At 33.6% G+C, this 18,739-nt stretch overlaps 1 protein-coding gene across 1 annotated transcript in view; it reads right to left on the bottom strand.

The window, feature by feature from the left end:
• The window catches only part of ARHGAP15 (Rho GTPase activating protein 15), a 723,932-nt gene that overhangs the window by 369,457 nt on the left and 335,736 nt on the right, over positions 1–18,739 (bottom strand). The gene's annotated exons all lie outside the window — the stretch shown is intronic.

Genomic DNA, 18,739 nt, shown 5'->3' with positions numbered 1-18,739 from the left:
CTGAAATCTATACTTTTCATTATTCATTGTGCTTTAGCTGAGCAACTAGGTGTGTCACTTTTATTTAGTTTTAAAAACACTTGCTTCCAATCCATTAATCTCTGAATCATTTAAAATAACGTCTACTAAAAAGTGACAGATGCTAATTTGAGTATTAACTAGACATTAATTATAGTTTTTCAGATGTTGAATATAAAAATAAAAGACAAAACTTGGAGAGATAGTTCAAGGGGTAGGGGACATACTGCATTGCGGCTGTCCAGAGTTTAATTCTGGCACCAATATGGTTCCCCCGAGCTCTGCTAGGCATGATTTCTGAGCACCACTAAGTGTGGTACCAAAACCAAAATCAAGCAAAACAAAAAAAGACATAGAATAAGCATTTTATTTTTTTTTATTTTTTTTTTTATTAAATTCTCTCTTACAAACTCTTAGTGGACCTTTTTGTAAATCATTGTGTTTCTTAATACTCCAGATGGAAACTAGTTCTTAAGATGAATACAAAATTTCTAAGAAATTATATAGTCTCAAATGAGCAAACAAAGTCAGCACATTTGACAACTCAAAGCATTATTTAACTTGATATAATTAGGCATGTATATTTTAATAGTATTTTATGCTTATCTTTAAATTAAATCATATTTATAGTGAGTTGAAAATGTTCTTTTTTCTTTTTCTTTTTTTGGTTTTTGGGCCACACCCGATGATGCTCAGGGGTTACTCCTGGCTATGCGCGGGAACATATGGGACGCCAGGGGATCAACCGAGGTCCATCCTAGGCTAGCGCTGGCAAGGCAAACACCTTACATCTAGCGCCACACGTCGGCCCCAAAAAAATGTTCTTAAAAGGTTGCCATCAAGATTATTAGTTAGCATAGAATTGTGAATATTTCCTACCTCTTTACTTTGAGAACTACAGATTCTACCCAAATCATATTTGAATATCTGCCTGTGATATGACTGTGTAAACTGAGTGGTTTCTCTGACTTCTCTAGCTTCTGAGTTAGCCTCACCTTTGGTAAGATCCCTACTATAGGTTATGCCTTTAGAGCTTACTTATTCCTCTGGTATGGATAATAAAGGTCTGAGCTGATCCATTTATATAATGAACATATTATGACTGAGAAATATTAATCTCCCTATACAATGAATGAAGCAAAACAACTAAGGAATTTTATACTCTATGTATTTGTTTCTTCATTGATTTTAATGGCTGATCTATCTATTTAAGTCCACACACTTCATTTTTCAACATTTCATGTAAGTGTTCAGTGAAGGACAGCAAAGTTTTAGTGTAAAAAAAGAACATTAATTTATTTTATAAACACAGTAAATTATAATGATGCACACCTACAATTTATACATTATATTGTAATAGCACTTTACAAAAGTTAAAGGGTAGATAAAAATTTAGCCCTACTGTCCAAACAAACAAATTATATAGAGTGGTTGTTTTTGAACTCAGTAAAATCCATTCTTGGTTGCTTTTGTTATCAGATTTTGATTTTATCCCAACAGTTTTCAGGACTTGTAGAGTATAGTGACTTCAAATGAGTCTCCTCTGATTTATCCTAAATTTGACCCATAGTGAATAGAAATGAATGGGTGAAAAAAAGAACTGTAACTAATTCCTTCCTTGACAAGTCCTCAAAATAGCATTTGTCATTAGTATCTGAGACTGAAATCAAGGTATCAGTTACTAACAAATACAAGACTTCAGGGTCTCTCAATGACAGTGATTACAAAGGAAGATCTGGAATATTCTTTCTACTCAACTATGGAAGGATTCATTTGTTCTTATTTTTATTATTGTTTATTCCTTGTCATAATGATAATAAGTTATTATCTTCAGTTAAATTCAGACTTCATTAAACTTTGCAATTACATAGTTTCTTGCCAAAGTTTAACTCCCAATATAATAATCCAAGTCACACTTATTCCAGTTAGCTGAATTACAGTTCTTTTTTGTTTATTTATTTTGTTTTGGACCACACCCAGTGACGCTCAGGGTTTACTCCTCGCTATGTTCTCAGATATGGCTCCTGGCTTGGGGGACCATATGGGACTTCGGGGGATCAAACCCCAATCCGTCCTAGGCTAGAACGGGCAAGGCAGACGCTTTACCGCTTGCACCACCCTCAGGCTCTGAATTACGGTTCTTTTGAACAAAGGCGAATAAATGTACTGATTTAGATGTTCTATCACATCTGGCATGTAAGAGTATATCTCTAAAAAATATAGAGATTGACCACTATCTTTATTATCTCTTCTATGAGGGGATATATTTGTTTTCATTTAGAAAACTAACGTGATATATTTGTGTCAACTGTGAATTAAGACTTTATAAATGGAAATTAATAAGAATGGATGCCTGACTCAGCTATAATCCTCTGTAGATCATTCAATATACTGTTTCCATCTTCTCCATAAATCCAAAAAATTAAAAATAGGTTTATCTCTGAACACTTTAGTAATTTACATCTAATATGATTATTTTGAAAATATTAAGGGGAATTTTCTGCATACTATGCAACAAAGTAAAATATTTATGACTTGGTCATTGTTAGCATATTTTGCATCAAATGCTGGCATAAATGCTACATGCATAATATAATTCAAAATAACCATGCTGGAGTAATGTAGAACAGGTAGGATATTTGTCCTGCATATGGCATATGCAGTTCAATCTTTGTCATTTTATATGGTCCCTTGACAACTGCCAGAGTGATTCCTGAGTGCAGAGCCAGGAATAACCCTAAGCATTGATGGCTGAGTATTTTTCTCAAAAGAGAATCAAATATATTTCTAAGCAACTCTGCAGGAGGTCACTATTATTATTGATAGTTTCGAATTTATAAAACAGAAGTGAAGGGCCAGAAAGGTCATATAGTGGGTAAATTGCTTGCCTAGTATTGTGCTGATCCAATTTAATTCCCAGCACTACATAAAATGCCCTGGACCCCACCAAGAGGGATCCCTCTAGGCAAACAGCCAGAAGTAAGCCCTGAGGACAGACATTCCCTTACTGTGCACTCCCAAAAGAAATCAAACAAAACTGGAAGCTAAGTGAGGTTGTGACTTGCTCAACTTTTATAGTGCTACTAGTTAATAGAAGGCATCAAATTTTACACTAGAATACAGATGCCTCACAGAATGATAGATAAGCCTTCATGTGGAGCGGTATGGAGCAGACCAAGAGTATTTTGTCTGGATTAATTGCAAACAGCAAACAATCCTCTATGTATAATTTAGTTTTAAATTTCGATCCCTCTCTTTAGCTGTATGGATCAACATTTCTGTGCTCCAGTTATCCATTTAGAGAAATGGGAAGAGCACACTATTGTATTTCATAGAATTATTAATAGGGTTACATGCTTACAAGAGGGCCTAGAGTTGGTTGAGCACTCCAAAATATCAATTCTTGCCAGATTCCTGACACTGGGATAATAGAATAGGGGGCACAAGCATTATACTGGTGATAAATTTGGCATAGTAATAAATCTTGAATAAGAAATAATTATTTTCATATGCCTTATATTTAATGAAAAAATAAACATTTATGACAAATTCTACCATATCCTCCTAATATTTTCTAGTAATAATCACTAGTTATTACTAAGACAAATTACAGTGGGAAATGATAAAAAGTTATATTTATGCATAGAATTTTTGTTTTGATACTATTTGTCTTTTTCTTTGGGTTTTTCTCTTCTATTTCTCAGGATGAGATGCAACTTCTCACTTTTGCTTACAGGAGACTATGACAAAGCATTCAAAGGGGCCACAGTTGGGAAATTTTGGTAAAAGTGTGCACTTCAGCATACAGAGTGTTACACATGCATCTTTTACATAGTTACTCTTAAACTGTTTATCTGGAGCATCAATAGGCAGCTGGTGGAACAAATAGGAAATCCTGGGAAGTACATTCATTTTTAAAGTGTTAATGTGCCCCATACAAGAGACAGTAATGTGCTTCCATCCGTTAAAATTCCCTTTAATGTTTCAGATTGGTGGGCAATCATTTAAATAAAATGCATTATCCAACCAGGAAGATATTCCACATCCTAAATATTTAATTGATTTATCCATCAGGGGAAGAGGCACCTACACAATAAGCAGATCCTAGCTAGATCTAAGTATCTGTTTAATAGTGTCTCTAGTTTTGGGTAATTTAGGAGTTTACAACTTATAAAATAGCGATGTCTTCTACTTTCTTCCCAAAGTACCAAGAGTATTGTGTCTGGATTAATTGCAAACAGCAGACAATCCTCTATGTATAATGAAACTACAGTCAGCCAGCCATGCACCTATAATTTGAGATCTCATCTGAATATTTTTTTCAAGAGGGGTTTCACATCCTAAGTAAATTGAATGGCAATGGAGGAAAGTTGTAATTGTTGCATGTCCCTATTAAAAAAGTTGAACAAGTCAAGTTTGTTCCTGCTGATTTTCACTTAGTTGGGCCTTAGCTAACTGAGTGAGGAAGATAAATCAAGCTACTTGCAGATTTTCCTAATGGTGCGAAGTTTGGCACCCTGAGGACTGTGGAAATGTCTATTACTACACTTGTAAAGAAAAGAAGTGGAACAAGACTGTGGGTGGCTGGATCCATATGAGTGATTTATTACCTCTGAATCCACTTAGTCATTTCCGGATAAGCACTGAAGTGCCAAAAGTTTATGGTCATTTTCAGTTTAAGAGAAGAACAGAGTACTTAAATTATATAACAGATATTACATGGAGAAATCAAGATACTCTGAATTTACCAGAAAATTTCAAAAATTTATTTTATACATGTATAAGTATCTTTGAACTTTGTCTATTTTTGATTTTATAAGTTCCTTCTAATTTTTTTAACTATATGGATGTCTGACTTTGTAGTTTGAAGTCTGAGAGTAAGAAAATGTAAAATAAAGTGACATAAAATACATATGTTTATGCCAAATTTACATTTTTTTCAATGGCAGACAGTTTTTCTGTGACAGTTTATTCTCTGTACATAAGTTTAAAGAGCTATTTTGTAGATAACTTAAATTTCATTAAAATACAAATTAGAATGAATTTTCTAGGGGGAAATCATCAGTATAGCTCCTGTTCTTCACAACAATGAAGATACATTTGTAGACATATTCTAGAAATTTAAATCCTTCAATGATCTTTTGAGCAAGTCCACAGAGATTTGAAGACTAACCTACTGTACTTTGCCATTCCCTAGAGACATATGTATGATCATCTTTACCAAGATTTGTTCCTGTTCCTGTTGAATTAATATGCATTTTGTTAACTAATCTTGAAACAACAGGAATAAAGTTTACCCAGATCTTTTATACCTCAGAGAACAAAACAAATACTACAAATCTTTAGGGAGAAAGACTATATAAAAGGGCTTGAGGTGAATATTTCAAAGCAAATACTCTTTAAATGATGTGCAAATTACTTCAGCTCTTGAGCAAGATTTATGAAAGGGGATTAGCCCAGTGAAATAAGAACCAAGTTTAAACTGTTGAGTTTCAAAGTCAAAGATGAGAAATGGTTATAAGAAAGGAAGCAGAAAGCAATTATAATTTAAAAGAGGCATGTTTTTTAGTTTTATTTTCATCTGGCTACCTTATATTGTCACATATTTTTTACTCTTAACTGAAGAAGAAAATATTTAATTCTTTTCTAATATTCTATAAAGTTGTTTAGTGATGAAAAATTAATTAGCTGAAATTTATATTCCATAAATAAGATTACCACTTTGCCATGTAAAAAATAACCACAAATTGTATTTAGTAATTAAAACAATTCAAATTGTATAGGATAACTTTTATAAGCCTTGAGCCTAAGATAATATATTTTCCCCAATTGACACGTCATATCTATGATAAAACATAAAACATTATAATTATCTAGTAAGATCTCCAAATAATAGTTAAAATCTTGTTAAAAACTATAAAAATGATTGCTTGTATGTGATTGTAGAGATTATTAAGTGAGCTCACTTATGATTCTATAATGCCTGGTATTCTGGAAGGTAAAGAAAATTTTAATGATCCTACTCACTTGTGATTAATATCTAACAATTCTTGACAAAATTTCTGGATTTTATTCAATAAAAATGAGTTAAACAAAATTTTTCTGGTTTCTCAGCCAAACACTTCTGTGGAATCAGTTATGCCCAATTTGAAAAATATGGCATGAAACTTCAATAACAAATCCAGGTACTGACTAAGGAGAAAAAAACAAACAAACCATTTTTCTTATGTAAGTTGTCCTCGAGTAATAAAGCTAAATAAGTGAAGTGAATTCAGGCAATACTAACATTGTGATGCAAATTTTCCAAGCTTTCTCATTACCATACAACAATATTTAAAATGATCAGACCTTTGAGAGCAAATGCATGCAAAATGTTTTTTATTTAGTAATGTATTATTTGCTTATTTCCATATCCTAGTCTAAAGATGGATCAGAGAAAATGATACATTATCTTAGGGTCATCCATTTTTCTCAGTAACTAAAAATCATTGCGCTATATATAGTTAAATGGACTTTATGTTTAGCCTATATTTTATTTTTTATATTTATAGGGGCCTTCCCAGTAATACTTGGCCTGTTGATATAGGGCTGATGGCTCAGTACTGATATGGCCAGTGTTACTGAGGGAAACAAGAATACCTAATAGTGCTTGGGATAGTGAGGAGATTGCAGTACTGGAGAGTCAGATTTGGAGTGAGAAAATACAGAGGACACTGAAAGCGTTTAGCACATGCTTGGTATGCAGGAATTCCAGGTTAGATTCCCAATACTGCATGCTTTCCTAAGAGCATCTAAAAATGACTCTGAGCACTGAGCCATGAGAAGCTTTTTAGGGTAATCCCCACCAAAAAAATAAGTGAAAAAACAGATTTCTGTTTTTCTTTTTGGTTGTTGTTTTCCACAATTGTTCTTTTCAGTTCTCCCAAACAACTAATGTGTAGACTTGTGGGCCTTGATTACTTCAGCAGTCATAGAAAATTAAGCTTACTCTATGAGCAAAACAGCTTACTTAAAACATTTCATATGGTCCCTTGACAGTTGCCAGGATAATCTCTAGCACAGATCCAAATGTAAAGACTGCATTGAGAGTATGGCCCCCAAACACAATAAAAACACCTCTATGGATAGCAATATAAAGATTTCACGCACACAAGAAATAGAACTAATATTCCCAAATGAGCCAGCAGCACCACTTCTTGGCACCTATGCCCAAAACACAAAAACATTAATTTGAAAAGATTCAGAAACACCTATGCTTATTTCTGCATTTAGAATAATAACCAAGATATGGAAACAACCCAACACCCTACCAAATGTGAATAGAATAAGAAGTTGTGCTATGTGTACACAATGAAATACTATATAGTTCTAAGTGGCACTTAGAGATATAAAGTTAGGTAGCAACAAATATTTAAAGGCAATATAACTGGGGATTGAGTTCTTGAGGGTCTTAAGGAGGAGGCTCTCGGTTTCTGGGAGAGGAGTAGGGGTACACTGGTGGTGGGCTTGGTATTGAGTTATGTTCATGAGAAACCATTATAAATGGTAATGAAACAAATAAATACATAAAAATTTAAGACAAATAAAATACATCAAAGTTATAGGTGCTGGAGAGAAAATATAGGGATATGGCACTTGCATAACTAGATGATTCTAATTTCATTTCAGTCACCATATACAGTCTGCTGATGCAGTGTCAGTAGTGATTTCTAAGCATGGAGCTAGGAATCAACACAGGCACTATTGGGTGCTGTCCAACACCAATTCCCCACAAAAAGGATTATGGTATCTACATTAAAGGCCAATGAAATGTAAAAACACAATGATAAAATAAAAATAAAAGTCAAGGACAGTTAAACAACAAAATACTTTAATTCTTGCATTTGGAGATGCCAAAAGAAAACAACAACATCAACAACAAAAAACTAAGTGTAAATTAGTTCCTGGAAGAATAAAATGACAAATAAAGAATAAAAAGCATTTCAGTTGAATTTAATATGGATCTATCCAAAGAATTAGTGAATTCTCTTTAGAGGATTATTTGGAGCTTTGGTCTCCTGGCACTTTGTTCTGGTTAGAATAATTTATTCTTGGTATCATTTATTGTTATTGTTGTTTAGCTAGAGCTGTTGACTTTTGACAAGGACAGTTCAGATTTCAGGACATGAGCAAAAACTACACAAAATATATGCCTTGCTTTATCTCAGTCTCAGTAATGATTAGTTTGAAGGGATTGATGAGATTAAATAAATATTTGCCATTCAAAATTATGCATTGTCATGTCAAGGCCAACATAATAATAACAACCATATGCAATGCTATTTTACACAAAGGCAAGCTAAGGAGCTCTTCCACATAAATATATCTTGTCAAAGTTTCAAAAGTGCACTCTCTCTGCCTCTGGATGTCCAAAACTCTTCTCAAAGAAATTCTTCCTATGATAATGAACATATGAATCAACCTTAATGTACGTATAAATCAAAATGCAGATTGTCTTCAGTAGCTTTGGCTTTATCCCTAATAAACTTCCAGAAGATTTCAATACTGCCCAGCCACAAACCATACTTTGAGTAGTAATACTTTAGTAAAATCCTGAAAGAATGAAAGATAGGATGCAAGTTCTGCTGCATAATTTGCCATTCTGAAATATAAGATACAAATAAATTTCCAGATGAATTTATAATAGACAAAAATACAGCCATAATTGTTTTTGAAGATAATCATATCTAATGTTTATGTTATAATAGAAATTTAAAAGATTTTGTCTATATTCTAGGTCTAATATGTAGTCATTAAGTATGTGTATTATACCCTAGGATATGCAAATTTGTATAGAAAGCATTTATGGAAAGCCATATCAAAAAAACACATGAATAAAAATGTGTAGATCTTAGAGCTCTTATATCACACAGTTGCTCAAAAGACATAAAATAATTATGATTGTTAGAGCAAAATTTCTTACACAATTCTAGAAAACATTTTGAAAAGGGCACGAGAAACATGTAATATTACATTAAATTTGATATTTATAATTAGATTTTAAATTATTCACAGCCTTATTCAAATTATTAATATTTTAGTATTACAAAAGTTACAGTTTCTTTTTTTTATTTGCAATTGACCATTGAATAATTCAAGTGAGTTCATAGACATTATAATAGAGTAGGTACAAACTAAAGAATACTCAATATTAGATGTTAAAAAGAGTTGTACATATTTCCCCTGTTCATAAGATAGTGAAAGGGTCATCATTATAAACAAATAAATAATTCCCTATATTATTATTTTATTAATTTTATCCTTTTTATCCTCACTCTACTAGAAGGCCCCTATCTATATATGAATTTGTGTATAATTTGGGTAGACTATAGAATAAGAGAAAATTGAGAAAGACATATAACTACTGAACTTATAATATCAAAGTACAGTACCTAAAAGACATTCCAGGGGTTAAGGTTCTGTTTGCAGCTTACTTTGTTGAGGTTCTAGAAGCCTATGTTCTCCTTAGCCTACAGTCTAGGCCCTGGAGTAGTACTATACAATCCAGGATCCTGGCAATGAATCACTGTTCAGGATCCTGGTTGACCACTGGGTCTCCTGATTACTGTTTGGAAGGTCCAATATAAATAAGTAGAAATAAAATTTACAAGTCATGGTATTACAAATAGTACTCAGGAAGAACTAGTCTATTACTGTTTTTCAAAAAAATTTAGAAATTCTAACTTGATTTTTTAGCATAGATTAAGAAGTATGCTGCAATGGTCATTAGAATAAACTCATTCTTTTATTTAATAATTTAACATGACTTATTTCTGGAAACTCTCCAATATAGTATCATGCCACTCTGCTAGCTGCAGAAATAAATTTGAATTAGGATGTTTTTCAGTGTCTAGCAGTCTATGGATAACACACACATCCATATATAGCTTGTTGCAAACTCAATGCAATTATAATAATAGAACTATGGATTTAATATTCATCTGAAAAAAGTTTGTTTAATTCTCATCTTGATCATTTTTTTAGAGGAAATTTTCTGGAGGAATGCCTCAAGTGAGTCTGATAGTATATTGATGAGGCAGAATTATACCTTAATTTGTAGATAAAAGATCAGGTGCCATTCCCTGCAATACATTGCTTTGTCCTATGAGCTTGACAGTTCACTGGTTGGGACCTTACAGTTCACATCTAAGGTGCTCAAAAGGATGTGAGATATGAGAGCTTGATTTTCACACTTCATATATACAAAATATATGCTCCAGACTATTGACAGTCTCTCCTCAGTTGTTTTTAACCTCCATCTTCTATTTTGGAGAATGCCATCTCTGACACAAATGTAGATAAAATCTTAGGTTACATGTTTAATTTGTTCACTAAAGTGTCTATTTGTCAATATATAGTTTAGTTAATTAGTAATGTAAAAATGCATATATTTATACAAAAGATGTTGGGAAGCAGTAGTTTATGACTTAAAACCTATTTAGTCATTAAAAAATGAATCAGCTGTCTCACTTACTTTTCCTAAATCCTCTAGCTATGAGCTATTTTTTGAAGATAGCTAGGAGTCCTAATGTTATAGATCATATTTTATTGAATTTGGATAGAGACCAATGATACTTTTAGTTACATCTTATACATTAGGGGAAACCAAAATTACTGATTAGGTAAATAAACTTATTTTTATATATAGTTATGGGCATTATTATGAATAAGAAGTAATCTACTTTATAAAATACTATGATAAATAATATTTTTATAATAATGCACATAATAATAAAAATATATACATGTAAACATGCATATGTAATGAGGGAAAGAATTTTCTCAAACAGTACTGAGAAACATGGGGCTTTTCCAAGGGATTCTAGACAATTTTTTCTGGTGGTCAATGCAAGGGCATGGCCACATGATGCTGTTCTGGTACTTTAGGCTATTCCTAGGTATTTTGAATTGCACCTATTAGTGCTGGCTCATATATATATATATATATATATATATATATATATATATATATATATGAGCATATATATATGCTCAGGGTACATATATGTGGAGTTTACAAAATTGCAACCAGAAAACCTCAGGGAACTTCTTTGTGGTCAAATAAAGATGAGCCACATGTAGGGCAAATGCCTTAATCCTTGTTCAATGACTCTAGTTCTCAAATACTTCCTTAGGCATCTAATTCTATCTGTTTTGTACACCTACCAAATGCACTGGAAATTAATTTAGGATTTTAGAAAAAAAGGTAGGACTATTCCTGAATTACAGAAACAAAAAGAAACCAAATTAATCCTGGATACCACAACATGTGATCAATTATTTGTATTTAAAATAGTATTTTCTCTGAGCAGGAGTTACACTAAGAATGCCTTAATATCAAGTGTAATGAAGGCACTTGAAATTTGATATGACAATAGTGGTATTTTTAATATAATTCTTCTAAAACTTATGGAATATTCAGAAGGAAAACTTTTAGAGGAAATCAAAAAGCATCATCCTGTCCTTGTTTACAGTTACACTAGAGTACAAATGGTAAAGAAATATAGCTTGTGAATGAGAACAAAGAGCCTGCTGAATTTGGCCTATCATTGAAAGAAAGATGCCATTTGACCTAATGAAATCAGAAATTGATTAAATGCAGTTTATGTAAGGGGCAATATGGTCACAGAATTACTGATAGGGTCAGAAGGAGATGGGTGATCTAGTGCTTGAGTGCTGATAGGGTAAGATAGACTTTCAGAATAGTTTGTGCTCCAAGACACATGACAATGAACAACGAAAGGTTAGAGGACAAGATCAGCCTCCTAGATGGGAAGAAAGAGATTAATCACAAGTTTTTTTTGCCCAGTTTATAGTTAGGTCCTCATATCAAGTGATTCATGGAGAATTGATCATCAATCTGATCCCAATCTTTTCTGGTTCCAAGAAAGCTGGGGTTGCTACTATCAAGGGGACACATGTTAAAAATGCATGTCCTTACTTAGTATTTCTGTAAAGCTCTGGAAATTCATGACTAACATTATTTTAGCTAGTAATTCAAATGCTTAGCAAATCCTTTAATTTTTTTCTCAAAATGGTTAAGTGCTCCAGATATATCAACATACACTTTTACTTAAAACATTTATTTTTATTTATTTAAATAAACATTAATTTATTCAACAAGTTTAATGTTTTGAAAATTAAAAGGAGATCTCTTTGTGATGGAAAAATCAATCAGGAATAAAACTTGATTATCATGGAGGTTGATGAGTTGTAAAAAGGGGAGGGAAGGATGAGGTGAATGACATTAAAACTAATGGTAAGGGACCAGAGCGATAGCTCAGCGATAGGGCATTTGCCTTGTATTTGGCTGACACAGCATGGACCTGGGTTTCATTCCAAGTGTCCCATATGGCTCCCAAGTAGGAGTGGTTTCTGAGCATATAGTCAGGAGTAACCCCTGAGTATCACCTGGTGTGGTCCCCAAAACAAACAAAGAAACAAACTAAAACCTAAAAAAACAATATTAAAATTAAAATAAAATGGACATACTGTACCTTAGAAAACTTACAGTAAAATTGAATTATTTTTATATTTTATGGTAATAGTTTCATTTTTTCTGTACAAATGGAATGAATATGGTGTTAGAGTGGCAATATTGATGTTTTTTTAAAATTAAGTTGACTGATTATCTTGCCTAAATTTAAAAGTTCTGTCTCCTCAACAACATAATAACCTAAAACTGTTCTAGAGATAGTATATGACTGCTATGACTTTTTGTTACTTTCAGAAAAAATCCTTTCTGTTTCTCCAGTTAGATTTGATTTATTTTTTGCAATTTTAACATTGTCTTAATTCATTTTTGGCAGATGGCTTATTCATCTTATTATTTTCTTGCATTGGCAAGATTAAGTTGTTTTACAGAAAATTTTCAAGGAGAGAAACTTCAAAATATGCATCTTAGTCTTTATAACAGACTTTAAAATATGTTTCAAGCAGTTGCTAATTACATATTGATCTGAAAAACTAGTAAGGGTTTTTTTATTTTGGATAATATTAAACATAAAATTCTGAGGTTGAAGAGCTAGTACAGGAAGAAAGGAACTTGTCTTAAATGAGGCTTTCAGGGCTGTGAATCTGATTCAAATTTCTGGAATAATATATAATTGGTTTGTTGCAGACAAAAATGCCCTATTCATGCTCTTTTTGGAAAAAATTAAAGAAGAGATGTCTTCCCTGAAGTTGACAGAAAGCATGCCAATCTAGAGCTCACTGAAAAGAAGAAACTGAGGCACCATTCAGATGCAAAATCATGGATTCACCAGTCATGTGTGGACTCCTCAGAAAAGGAGAAGCTAGAGAAGAATCTATGAAAAGACTACCAAGAGTTCAAAGTTTTTGATGCCTCCTGCTGAAATTATTTTTTAAAAAAATATTATCAGAGAGAGATAGCACAGCGGCGTTTGCCTTGCAAGCAGCCGATCCAGGACCAAAGGTGGTTGGTTAAAATCCCAGTGTCCCATATGGTCCCCCGTGCCTGCCAGGAGCTATTTCTGAGCAGACAGCCAGGAGTAACCCCTGATCACCTCTGGGTGTGGCCCAATAACCAAAAAAAAATATTATCAAACTTTGTTTTTTAATAACATTATTAATAATGTTTCTTATAGGTTTAATTTCAACACTATGCCCAGCATTAGTGAACTCATCTTCCTTCTCCAAGAAAGAACCTCCTTTCCTTTCACTCACACATCCTTCCAGATCAATTTTGTGATATAGTTCCCAAATATGCTGCCTTTGACCGAATATCTTTAAGTTCCACACTTGACAGAGATCAATAAGGAGATTTCTACAGAAAATAGAAATACAATTCTCATAACATCTACCTCTGTGCCTTCTATCCTCCTGAAATTCTTTTCTGGGAAGGAAAACAACAAACCGGTACCCTATGTAAAATTTTGACTGAATTTAATTTCCAGCAAATAGCAGTTCTTTGCTCCACCCTGAATTCAGGGCTCCCAGATAATTTGGATGGCAGAGATCATCTCCATATCTCTAGGCTCAGCTTGAAGAACTGCTTGCTAGGACTGGTAGGCTGTGAGCTTCCATGCCTTGAAGATACTTGCTGCAGACATTACTAGTTTTGACCTGTGCAAGGCTTTTCCTGAGTGTGAGTGGCCAAGGTAGGTAAAAGAGAGGTAAAAACAGTTTTTATCAAGTCTTTCTCACTTACTCCTCACTTTATGAAACCACCATCAATATTTTGAGTGCCGCTGTGGATGATTCTTAAGCATATAAGGATAATAGCCCCAGATCATATAGCCAGGCATGGCCCCAAACCTTACCACTCCCCGACAAAACAAGTTTTCTTTAGTGTAATGGAGTTTTTCATAGCAAAATATGTGTTTGGATAAAGTTTCTTTTGTGAGAGAATATCTGAATATTAAAAAGAGAAAAAAAGAGATTACTTTGAAAGAGACATATCAAAATATAACAATTTCCACTTTCCCTAACTTTTCAAAAAGATCTCCTTTTTACCACTTTCCAGTCGAAGTGGAATTAAATATGTATGCTTTGATTTTATTCCGCCTTCTTTGAAAACTGCCTTATATCTCAATCTTTGTTTTAAAAAGATTTTTTGTTTTCCTCCTTTTGTTTCTCTGGGTGTTGTTTAAACCCTGTGATGTTGGATGGGGTCAGGACAATGCCAACCAGTTAAAGCCACATCCTGGAGCTTCGAATAGCCATACTAACCTGGAGCTGCTGGGGATTATATGTAGCACCTTACACATGATGATCCTGTGCTCTATCATTCCAGCTACCTCCACCCTTCCTAAGGACTTTATTAGTATGTCTGTAAACCAAATATCTTCTCAGAGGAGTGAATCTTGATTTCCTTTGCATTCTTATAATATCTATTCAGAAGACTACAATAGTCATGAAATAGGTCCAAGGAAATTAGAAGTAACTTCCTAAACAGGAACACTTTTGAAAAGTACCTCATCTTCTTTTTGTTTAAGTTTGTAAATAAGATGACTGCATCTCAGAACAGTTGACTAAGGGATTATTTTGTAACCAATAGGTCTACATCCCACCCATTTTTATTGAAAAATTCTTTCTGTGTCCCTTTAGACAAGATGGTTGATTGGTTTGAGAACATGGGTCCAGGATCTTGCAACCTACCAGCATGTTGACAATAAAGTTTTTGATAGAGACAAAAGGGAACTAGTGGGCAAGATAAGGAAAGATATTACTAGTACAGAATGTCCATAGGGTGGGTCCAGGATGCCTCTGATAACCTAAATAACCATTATAATTTAGATGACCAGACTGCAGAAGACGATCTAATCATTTCAACACCCTAGCCCTTACTTTACTGTTTATTTTCCACTTAGTGAATGAGATTAGCTAGTCCCTTTGTTAAAAAAATAAAAATTAAAAAAGATATAAATGGTGAATGTTTTGGCTTTTGTCTAGAAATTTGTTTAAAGAGGTCAGCTCATAACTTGGAGGCTTCCATACTGTTTTTCCATTCCTTTGTTTTGTCTTAAATAAGAAAAAAATTTTCTCTGAATTCATTTATTTGCTCTTTTTTAAAAAACATCTTTAATGAAGCCTGAGTGGTAGCACAGTGGTAGGGTGTTTGCCTTGCATGCTGCTGACCCAGGAAGGACCTCGGTTTGATTATGGGCATCCCATATGGTCCCCAAAGCCAGGATTGATTTCTGAGCACATAGCCAGGAGTAACCCCTTAGTGTCACTGAGTGTGTCCCAAAAACAAACAAAAAAAACACAAACAAAAAAATCTTTATTTCAGCACCTTGATTACAAACATGTCTGTAGTTGGGTTTAGTTCATAAAAAACAACACCCTCTTCACCAGTGCAATATTCCTACCTCCCATCTCTCTCCTTCCCCACCCTCTGCCTATATCCCAGACAAGCATTCTACTTCTCTCTCTCATTACCATTGTCATGATAGTTGTTAGTGTAGTTATTTCTCTAACTGTACTCATCACTCTTTGTAGTGAGCTTCTTATCTTGAGCCGGTCCTTCCAGCCCTCATCTTTATTGTATTTTGGCTTTATTACAATAGTAAAATATTATTATGTATTATTATGTATAAATATTATATAAGTAAAGTAAGTCAGAGGAAAAGAGATAGACACTCATCTATGTTTTTTGTTTGTTTGTTTTTGTTTTTTGGGGGCCATATCCGGTGATGCTCAGGGGTTACTCCTGGCTATGTGCTCAGAAATCACTCCTGGCTTGGGGAACCATATGGGACGCCGGAGAATCCAACCATGGTCTGCCCTAAGTTAGACTGGCAAGACAGATGCCTTAACCACTCTGCTCCACCAATTCAGCCCCTCATGTATGTTTTTTTTTCTTTCATGTATGGTTTTTAAGAAAAATAAAAGACAGGGGTCAAAGTGGTGGCTCAGCGGTAGAACGCATGAGTTGCATGAGGCTGGCCTAGTATGGACCACTGTTCCATATAATGATAATAATAAGTTTTAATCTGCTAATTTTTGGGGTTTGTTTGGGTCACAACAAGGCTGTGCTCAGAGCTTGATTCAGGCATGTTCATGGATCTTCCTGGTGGTTTCTGGGACCATATATGATTCCAGAATTCTAGGCTTTGTCAACTCTGAGCAAGGCAAACACTTCAATTGCAATCATGACCTGTCTTCTTACAAAGAGTTTATTTATTTATTTATTTATTTATTTATTTTTGTTTTTGGGTCACATCTGGAGGCGCTCAGGGGTTACTCCTGTCTCTTCACTCAGAAATTGTTCCTGGCTGGCTCAGGGAATAATATGGGATTCTGGGAATTGAACCACCTTCTGTGCTGGGTCGGCTGCTTGCAAGGCAAATACCCTACCACTGTGCTATCTCTCCAGGCCCATTAATCAGTTTCAAAAAAGAATTGTGTTCTGAAAAATTATTGATAGCTGAATTTTAGGTATAAAATTTTAGTTGAATTTTTTAGCAACAATTCCTCCATTACTATCAACTTCCCTTCACCATTTTTCCCAAGGTCTCTCCAGGTCCTGCCAGCATGCCAAGTTGACAGGCACTTTGTAAAATTTTATGGTTATAGTTTGGATCTCATGTTTTCATTGTTGTGTTACCTATGCTTTGATTATATAATTATATCTCTGTCCCACATTAACAGTACATCTGAGGCCCCTTTCAGAGTTTCCATCATTTCTCCCCTTTCTCATATTCTCTTCTTCCTCAATTTATTTCCTTTTCTGTCCTTCTTCCTATACTATGTGGTCAGGGGTTATGTACCATCCCTCCTTTAAAGTACTGCATTATCTGGTCCAGTTATTCTATATATCAGATGTAAATAAGATCACCCAGTATTTGCTGGGACCCTGGTTTCAGATAAATATGTATAGAGTTCAAGTAATCAGTTTACAAATGAATTTTAGATGAATTAAAGTTGTGTTAGAACTTTAACATTGTTAAAATTATTTAGATTATTAAAAACTTAACTGTCTTCTTTATCAAATTTTAATTAGCATGTTCTAAATTGCTTTGCATCAAATTTTTAAGAATAATACTGTTAAACATTCACACACATTTTTATTTTTTACAACGTATTCATATTTTTTCCATTTCTGTCACTGCAACCTAGTGTACATAGCCTTATTAACACATAATTGAGATTTGAGAACTATATCAACACACTTTTAGGATTTATCCAGGTTACATTTGTCTTTCTTGATAAATTAATCAAAAGTTAACTCAAAAGAAGGTAATTCCCTTGTAGATATTTTTGCATTCTGCTATTAATCTTCTAACTAAGGTTATTTTTGAGGTCTTATTTATAGAGCTAAGGAGTATTGATGCATATTATAGCTTACTAACTGACTAGAATAAGATAAATGGTTATTAAAGTATGATGTAAATAGAAAAATCATTTTATAAAATTGAACACAGAAGAATAAAGTCAAGAAATTTAGTTATATCTGAAATTTCGTTATAAAGAATAACTATAGTTAATATAGGTTCTATAATTATTTATGTGCAACTATAAATCTATCTATCTATAGTATATATAAATTCAGTTATAAGAGTGAAGTCAAGAAATTTAGTTATATGTTTATAAAGGTAAGCTTTAATTTACCTTTTGTTAATGGGATAGTATGAATTGATTAATTATGAATAAACTAAAGGAGTACCAACTAGCTGCTGAATACTTTACATCAAATAGAACGACTTAATGACATGCTCTTCTGGGCATAAAAGAATCAAGAGTAATTCTTGGCTTTCTTGTACTATTTTCTGGTGTGCTGCTCCCAAGAATGCCCTGGCTGCCATTTTCACCTGGGGAATCGCCAAGGGAAAGACCAGCTGCTCATATTTAGATTTTTTTTCCAACTCTGACTCCCGGATTCAATTCTGGCACTTTCCACAACTTTCTCTACACTCATAGGATTTGAAGTATATATGCCCTACTCCTATCTTGCATCAGACACCATCTTTGGCTTATGCTCTGTTTTGGTGCCATCTGCTTGGGGACATAGAGGATAATAATAAGGGTTCCTACTTATTGAGTGCCTGCTGTGACCTAAGTATTTACATATCTAATTTCAAATCCACACAATCCTGAAAGAGTATTAAACTTATTTTTATAGATCTAGAAATTAAATGGTAGAAAAATGGGAAACCAAAGTAACTGCTCTAGGGTTATCTGCTGAATGATTTATATTTGTGTTTTTTTTCTTTGGCAT

This window comes from Suncus etruscus, chromosome 5, assembly GCF_024139225.1.
Source record: "Suncus etruscus isolate mSunEtr1 chromosome 5, mSunEtr1.pri.cur, whole genome shotgun sequence".
Lineage (NCBI taxonomy): Eukaryota > Metazoa > Chordata > Mammalia > Eulipotyphla > Soricidae > Suncus > Suncus etruscus.
The sequence above is the reverse complement of the archived record's forward strand: the minus strand, read 5'-3'. Positions and strand labels throughout refer to the sequence as shown.